The following is a 9603-nucleotide window of genomic DNA, read 5'->3' as shown; positions in this document are numbered from 1 at the left end:
TGGGGTTTTTGACCTATTGATGCAGGGGAAGTCTGAGTACCCGTGGCATCATAGATTTGGGGATTGCCCTTATTCCTATGGTGAAGTCTGATTATCCATATGGTTTTGACTTGTGAGAGCCGAAATATGAGATAACGGCTCTATTTGGTGCTAACAACAACCTTTCTTATGTGTTGAAATACAAAGCAAGCATCCCCCTCCGTCAAAAAATATATTTTTATTATGAAAATCAAGGCATAGACATGACTGATCCTGTAACAACTCTTTGCCTCTTTTTGTGGCTCCATGATCTGTAGTTGATAGTGTATGGTAAATAACTCCTTATTGTCTCTAGTAGGAAATGCAATTGAGCCTCCTTAAGTAGTTTGCATGCTATGTGTAGTGAGTTTAGTCGTTAAATTCTCATGCTTACTTATGTCATCTAGAATTTGTCCCATTAGTGTCTCAACTCTAATTTTGATTATGCATGGTTGGTGAAATAATCTTAGGCCTTCTTTATGATTGTGAAAACCACTTTAGCCTAAAAGAGCCTACTCGTACATAGATAGCATCCCTAGTCACCCATTTTTAGCCTTTAAACCTTTCTTTGACAACTGTATTACAAGACATAAGCCATTTGAACTTTATCACTCTTTTGAAACCTACCCTCTTTGAACTTTGAAGTACAACTTGAGACTAAAAGACTAAGTTGGGGTGGTGAAGATTAGAAGAGGTAACTTTGGGCCACAGTATTGTGAGTGCCTAAGTGCTAAGAAATGAGAATAAATGAATAGGAAAAAGAAAGGATTCAAAGAAAAAAGAAAGAAATGCATGAATTGCACAAAGGAAAGAAATAGGAAGAAAAGGCCTTCAAAAGATGGGTAAATCAAGGTAGTGAAAGTTGGCACATATGTAAGTTGGAAATAAATAAAGTGGTCGATGATCCAAAGTTTAATCAAATAGTATGTTGAGTAGATGTCCAAGGAAGGTGTAGTCACTTTGACACGAAATGGTTTCCTACCTTTTTCCGAGCCTACATTACAAGCTAGAAAAAGTCCTTCGAGATCTCCAACCAAGTGTCTTTAAGTTAGTAGCGATTGAAAATATGGGCAAGCATAAGGCATGATACTTGTTTGCATTGAGAGATTCTTGTGAGAGTGAGTGCTTGCACTTTAGTCCCTTATTGCATAATAGATATTTTGGTGTGGGACTTTCTTTTGTTAGGAGTAATGTAGACTAATTGAGGTGGGTGAAGTTGTAATTTTCCAAAAATGAGGCAAAGGAGTATAGTTGAGTTGCTATTGATTGAGAGCCACTTCTAGAGAGTTAGTGGTTGTTGTGTGGTTATTTTAAAATTCTTTTGCATACTTAAAAGTGTGATTGATGTTGAGGGGATTTGTGTGAATAACTTTTCCCGTTCTTGAGGGCTAATTTTTGGTGCTACTCGAGTTCGAAATCATTGTGACCATTTGGTTGTATAATTGGTCTTATAATTGAGTAGTTTCATGAAATGTGGAATAGTGTTGCTTCAGGAGAAGTAATATTTTAAGTTGGGGGTGTTAATTAGTGGCAAATTTGCCACTCATTTGCATAAAAAATTGAGCACACTATGATGAAATAATCATGTATATGAGGCTAATTAGCTACTATACTGCGCTAATTTTTTATGTAAGTGATCTTACAGGAAACCTGATGGGTGCGAGTTGATTCAAAGTAGGTGAAGATAAAATGAGAGTAAGAGGAACCAAAGCTGAAGTTCAGGCCTAGGAATTAACCCTTAGGCATCGTGATCACGTCTTGAGGGTCGTGATCACGTTCAATCAATGAAAGTCAGCCAACGGTGATCTCACAAAGATGCCATACAATTACGGGAGTGCAATCGCAATTTAAAGACGGCAATCGTGAATGGCTAAGAATTTGTCCAAGGCAAAATCACAAATCTACACATCTGAATCCTACAACATAAAAAGGGCAAAAACCTTGGACATTTTCCACCATTTAGAATTAAAAATTGAGAAAAAAGATGAGACTACACTTAAATTGGACAAGAGAAACAATTGTGTATTGAATTCCAAGTAAAATTTTAGTTGGGAATTGGATTTAAAGCTTGGGTGTAAGATTATTTTTTTCTTCAATGGATGATTCAAATTCTACTTAGGGTAAATTCATTCTATGTAAATTCATGCGCATCTAAATTCTCATCTTGGGGTTATGATTTAATAGGGTGTTAATATGTATGGGTGTTGATTGTTAGTTTGAATTGATAGTTAATGGTGTTAGGTTTTACTATTACTCTCTGTGTGAATTGAGAATTGTGGGTGAAAACTCCAACCTCCTTGGATCCCACATCATCCTTGAAAAGGGGATGTGGGTGATGAGTAATTGTAAACAACAAATTGAATTTAGCTTCTTTCTTAGCAATGTCTTAGAAATATGCATGTTCTGTGAATTTGCTCTATTCATAAGCATCTTCCTTGAAAAAAAATTCTAAGTTGAGGTATTGGGTTGATGAATTTGCCACACTCTTGAGGTATTAGGTTGATGAATTTGCCACACTCTTGAGGTATTCAAAAGAATCCATGAGTGAAAGTTATGTTTTGTTGAAAGATTAACACTATGTCCCTAAACCCAACCAACCCAAAACTCATTAACTAAAATTTGAACCAACCAACCCTTGAATACCCATACACTAATGACCCCTAGGATAGTATAGCCCCAAGACTTCTCTCATTTGGTTTTATTCAACAACATTTTGCTCTTGTTTAGTATTTTAGGTTGATTTTGTTCAAACAAAGCTTTAAGTCATAAACCCCCCATTTAATTTCATGGTTTATTTTAATATACATTATGGATTAACTCCTAGTTAAATCTCAACATACATAGGTTTAGAAAACTAGTTTGCACTACCTATGGATAAGACCCCGAGTTTTGTTGGGTTTATATTGACGACGACTGCCTTGCAAAAAAATAATGGTGTAAGTTAAGCATTATCATTTATCCTTGGGATGCCTCTGTACTTTTTGTGCAAAAGAAAGATGGGTCTCTTTGGATATGTATAGACTATAGCTAGTTTAATAAGGTTATAGTGAAGAATAAATATCTTCTTTTGAGGGTTGATGATCTTTTCGATCAGCTTCAGGGTGGTAGATATTTCTTTAAGATTGATCTTTATTTGGGCTATCATCAGTTGAAAATTTGAGAGGTTGATATTTCTAAGGCTACTTTTCAAACTCGGTATGGTCATTATAAATCCCTAGTTATGTCAATTGGGTTGACTAATGCTCTGGTTGCGTTCATGGACCTTATGAATTGGATGTTTAGGCAGTTTTTAGATTTTTTTGTGATAGTATTCATTGTTGAAATTTTGGTTTACTGTAAAAGTGAGGAGGATCATTCCAATCACCTCCTAATTGTGTTGCAGACTCTTAAGCACCAGAAGTTGTATGTAAAATTTTTGAAGTGTGAATTTTCGCTAAGTATTGTGACCTTTTTGGGGCATATTATTTCTAGTAAGGGGATCAAGATGGATCAACAGAAATTTGAGGCAGTTAAGAAATATCCTAGACCCACAACTTAAACCGATATTAGGAGCTTCTTGGGCTTAGTTGGGTATTATAGGAGATTTATGGAGAGTTTCTCATCTATTGCTACTCCACTGACAAAGTGAACTCAAAAAAAGGTTAAGTTCTTGTAGTCTGATACTTGTGAGGATAGTTTTTAGGAATTGAAGGATAAGTTGACTTCTGCATCAATTTTGACCCTACCCAGGGGTACTGATGATTTTGTTGTGTTTTGTAATGTGTCCTATATGGGACAGGTTATGGTTTGGTGCAGCATTGTAAGGTTGTAGACTATGTTTCCAGGCATCTTAAGGTTCATGTGAGGAATTACCTGACTCACAATCTTGAGTTGGTGATTGTGGTCTTTGTCTTGAAGATCTGGCTCCATTACCTATACGGAGTGCATGTTTACATCTATTCGGATCATAAGAGCTTGCAGTATATGTTTACATATAAGAAATAGAATCTTAGGCAGAGGCGGTGGCTCAAATTTCTTAAGGATTATGACATGAGCCTTCACTACCATCAAGGTAAAGCTAATATTGTCGTTGATGATCTTAGTTGGCTATCTATGAGGAACTTATTATATGTTAATAAGGAAAAGATAGGGTTGGTGAAGGATATTCATAGGTTGCTAACTTGGGATTTCATTTTTTGGACTCTGGAGATGGAGGGGTGATTGTTCAAGAAGTGGTTAGATCATCTCTTGGAGCTGAGGTGAAGGATAAGTAGGCTTTGGATCCTATAATTATGCTAATTAAGGATGATGTGGGTCAACAAAAAGTTATGGCTTTCGATATTAGGGGAGATGGCATCTTGGGGTATCAAGGTAGGTTGTGTGTTTCTAATGTTGATGGGTTATGGGAAAGGTCTTTTATTGAGGCTTATGAGTCCAGATATACATTTCATCTGAGTTTGACTAAGATATATCATGATATAAAGGAAATCTACTGGTGGAGTAGTATAAAGAGAGATGTGGAGAATTTTATTGCTAAGGGTATGGTTTATCATCAAGTCAAGATAGAGCGTTTGAGGCTTGGTGGAATGTATCAAGAGATAGAGTTTCCCATGTAGAAGTTGGAGATGATTAATATAGATTTTATTAGGGGTCTTCCACAGTCTCAGGGGACTAACTACTCATGAGAGGATTATGCTAAGTTGTTCATTCAGGAGATAGTCAAGTCACATGGAGCTCTAGTGTCCATCATTTCAGACTGAGGTACCCATTTTTCATCTCACTACTGGCGTTTATTTCAAAAAGGTTTGGATACACAGGTAAACCTTAACACCTCTTTCCACCCTCAAATGGATAGACAGGAAAAACAAACTATTTAGACTTTGGAGGATATGCTAAGGGCCAATGTGATTGACTTTAAGGGTAGTTGGGATAACCATTTGCCTCTTATTGAGTTTATGTATAATAATAGTTATCATTCTAGCATTCAAATAGCCTTTTTGAGGCTCTTTATGGTAGGAGGTATAGTTTTCTTATTAGATGGTTTGAGGTTGGTGAGACTAGGTTGCTTAGTCCTGACTTGGTTTACCAAGCCATGAAGAAGGTACAGGTGATTAGAGAAAGACTTAAGACCACTCAAAGTCATCATAAGTTTTATGCAGATGTTTGGCAAGGAGAGTTGGAGTTTGAAGTAAGTTATTAGGTATTCTTGAAGGTGTCTCCTATGAAAGGAGTCGTGAGGTTTTGGAAGAAGGGGAAGATCAGTCCCCGTTATATTGGATCGTACCAAATTATAAAGAGAGTAGGAAATTTGTTGTATGATTAGATTTGACAAGAAGTTTGGCTTTTATTCATCCTATTTTCCACGTGTATATGTTGAAAAATGTATGGATAACCCCTCTTTGATAGTGCATGTTAAGGATGTTGGTGTTACAAACTCTTTATCTCATAAGGAAATCCCGATTGAAATATTAGACAGGCAAGTTTGTTGATTGAGGACAAAGGATGTAGCTTTGGTGAAGATCCTTTGGAGAAATAAAAATATGGAAAAAGCTACAAGGGAAGCCGAGGAAGATATAAAGGACAAATACCCATTCTTGTTCCCTAGGTTAAATAAAAGTGCTTAAGGTATGAGTTTTGTTTTCCTCTTGTCACTTTCCAAGTTTGTCATGTGATTCTGGTGTATTCTTGCTATTCTCATGCTAAAAGTGTCCTAACTCATCATTTGGGGATAAATGATCCTAAGGGAGGGATAATGTGAGACCCTATAAAACTTTGATAATTTTATTTTTGACCCTCCCGCCTATGTAATGTCAATTTTGACTTGAATTATATTTAAAGATGTTAAAATGATATTTTTGGGAAAGTTCTAGTTTTTTCAAAAAGGGTTCGAGGTCACTTTGGGACCCCGAGGTAGTAAGCCTCCGGAATAAGGTCGTGTCATAGAGATTAACCTCCACGGTATTAGCATGGAATAGAGGCTAACCTCCGCAATATTGGCATACCATACTGCTATTTTAAATTCAACCAGTTTTGTTTTTTTCACTTGGGGTGAGGGGCTTTTGGTCTTTTTACACCATGTATGATAATTGAGGATTTTAAAATTTGGTTGAGGGATTTTGGTTGTTACTGATTGAATTACTTGTCCCATTTTCTAAATTGATCATTCATATTTTAAATTGATATTTTTGGACTGAATTGGTGCATGATATAGATGGTTGGAATAGGGGACATGGGTTTCCCCAAATTGATGGAATTTTAGCTTGATAATTTCATTAACCTCAACCCACTTTGTAAACTTGATTTTGAATATGCAAAATTACCTGGTTTAACTTTTTTTTTTTTAACTTAATGCATTGCATTAAAGAATAAATGAATGAAAAATGGTTTTGGATGGCCTTGATGGCCTTGGTTTTACATTTTAAATGGAACTTAGGAGTCCAATTTATTAATGTGGATTGGTTTGGCATAAATATATTAGCTTGCAAGCATATTGGTATGACGATACCAAGTGGTAAATGCCTTAATGAATGACTCTTAGGTAAATGGATTGGTTTATGTGCAAATTATTTTAATTTGGGCTTAAAAGGAAGGTTGTAGCTCACTGTAAAGGTGTAAGTCTTGGTGGGACAAATACTGGAAGCCATGTTTGCCGGTGTTGGGGTCAATATGACTATGTGCTTTGTGTACACTTAATAGTATATTTTGGAAAAGTTATTTCCTTGGTGGCCTTAGTTATTCCTTGGTTTTTCCTCGATTCGTGCGGCTAACACACACTGGGGCCCTTCCAGCTGGAAGAGATGGACCCATATAGCCTATAGGTGCCTTTAGGATGAATCGAGTTACATAATTTGGGTTAAATATGTAAATTTGCATGTTCATGACCCTTGTCCCTATCCTGACATCCTATATATGTATATATAATTATTGTGTATATAGTTTTGACTGGTTTATGGCATTGACACTATTTTATCACTTTTCTTAAGTTACATGCCAGTGCTTATCCCACTGACCGTCACTGGACGCTATATCTTTTGCATGATGTAGGGTCCAAAGGGTTTTTTGTTGCTTCTGTATAACATTAGGTGGTGTGGTGCATTCGTTAAGTTATTATGAAGTGGTGAGTTTCCATCCTTCAGAAGGACCTATTATTTCATTGGCTTCTTTTATTGACTTAGTACTATTGGATACTTTCTTTTGCTCATAGTCAGGGCATGTCCTGACTTAGTTACTATTCTGGTTTTAGAGGTTATTATGGACATGTGTAGGTGGATAGTTACTTGAATTCTTTGAACCATCATTTGATTCATCTATTTTGGTTACTATTATCATTAGTTTGATTGGATTTTGCTTTATTATTATGATTATTGTTCTCTTGAGGTTAGGATAGGGAGGTGGTCTTCATTTTATGGTGGGCTTGAAATACCCATCACGACTAGGCCCTGATTTGGGTCATGACAACTACTGTATTAGTAGAAGATATAAATTTCTAGTAGAGTCCTTTGGATCGGTGCGGAGACGTCCGTAAGCTATCTTTGGGAGGCTATAAGACATTCTTAGGAAATTTTGTTCTTGACTCTTTATCATGTGTCTGTATTTCTATGAGACTTAAGTACATTGGCTGACTCTATTCCATTCCATATAGGTGATCAAGGTTGTCGATAAATGCAGACAAGACCTTGGCATACATTTTTAGAGCTTTCATGCAGTGTTATACCAGTAAGTCAAAGATAGAAGTCAGAGATCTTCAACGTCAGATAGAAGATTTGGGGCTAACCCATGTTTTGGTAAATTTTGCAGCTGCTTTGGATTTTAGAGAATATGCATTAAGGATCTCGAGTCTCTTTATGAATACCTCACAGCTAGAAATAATATTTGATTCCTTGAGCAGTTCTTAGGACAGAGTTGGATTTGTTGGTGTTTAGTAGTGTTTCTTGTCAGTTTCAGAGTATGAGATTGGGTTTCTTGAATGGGTCAGGCATATTTCTATGTTATATCCTTCAAAGCAGGACATGGTGTGTGGAGCTATTAAAGGATGAGCATTTACACTCCATTTGGCATTGAGCACTCGATAGCATCTAGGTCTTCCTTCTCTTAGGTTGTTGATTATTCGAGGGCCAAAGAGAGAGCATGTACTGAGACTTATGGAGATGGCGGAAAGAGGCTAGGTTATCAATACAATATTAATGGTATTCCATTTGATAGTGAGGATTCTTTCTATGGAGGTCAGCATCACTTTCAGCCTATTGACTTTGCACGGGTAGTATTATAGATAATAGGTGACTCTCATGTTAGTCATGATGGTTATAGCCGGTAGAGTTCTCATCAGACCTTGTAGAGGTTTTAATATGGGCCTTTAGGCCATGGTGGTTATTCTGGATTAGATTGTGTAGTACCTAAGTGTAATACCCCATAAAAGTCGTTGCTCATTTCAGCATTCAGTTGCATGTTAAGGGGGGCCTAAAACTTGAAAATTTGGCTAAGTGTTGGGGGCTTAGTCATTTCAAAGACCCCTGAACTTTGATGATTTTATTTTTGGTCTTCCCGACCTCAAAACTTTGATTTTTGAGTTGATTCATGATCGGGAATATTAAAAGTACATCTCGAGTGAGTTTCAAAAATTTTAGACAAGCGTAAGGGCATATTTGAAATCCCAAAATAGTGGAAGCATCGGTATTAGCCCGTGCCCCGTGATCCAGTGCACCCCTCCAGACCGTGCGCCAAAGCCCACGCCACACCCTCTATTTTGGTGCTTTAGAGCCCATGTCGCACCCTTCATCGGAACTAGCTTCTGATTTTTAGCATTTTAAGGGCATTTGGGTCTTTTTCCTTCACCCAATCAGTCCATAACACGAAATTTAGGCCCCTAAAGAGCATTATTTGATATTTTAATCATAAATCCTCTCAAGAAATCCTCCTCCTTTCTCAAGAACAAACCCTAGCCCATTCTCAAGCAATCGAGGAATTCAGTCTTTTAGTTTACAGATGATTTCAGAAATATGCTTATGCTTGGTCTTGCATTCTCATATATTACAATTTCCATGCATTCATGCTCAGTTATCGCATGCTTTTCAGTTAGTCCTTATTTCATATGCACAGTACCCCAAGATTTTTAGCCTAACCTTATCTCATATACCAGTACATTCAAAGTACTACCACATACTCTTCTTTGCGCTATGATATCTTATATTATAGGTTCGGACGCTCAGTTCCCCGACCACTGTGAGATATCCGAGCGTTACTCGGCTGCAGAAGTGGTGAGTCTTTATCTATCGGGGATAGGATGGTTAATTTTAAGTGTTTTAGTAGTTCAGTACATTCAATCAGTAGGAGTAAGTTGGGGGTCTGTCCTATCAACTCCTCATTTAGTTTAGAGACTTTCAGATAGTTAGTAAGTCAGTCAGTCAGTTACTTTAGTTTTATCAGATATTTCAGACTTGTGATTGATTCAGTATCTCAATATTTAGATTTACATTCCCTTTTCAGTTTATCTTCCGCATATATATTATGTTCATATTCTAGTCAATGCTCATAGCCGGTACCATCTCATGGGTTAGCTTGTGACCATTTATGACCGTAAGCACCGTTCTTGCGACTAGGGGGTATCCT

The sequence above is a fragment of the Capsicum annuum genome, chromosome 1, assembly GCF_002878395.1.
Source record: "Capsicum annuum cultivar UCD-10X-F1 chromosome 1, UCD10Xv1.1, whole genome shotgun sequence".
NCBI classification, from domain to species: Eukaryota; Viridiplantae; Streptophyta; class Magnoliopsida; order Solanales; family Solanaceae; genus Capsicum; species Capsicum annuum.
Note: the sequence above shows the minus strand (reverse complement) of the source record.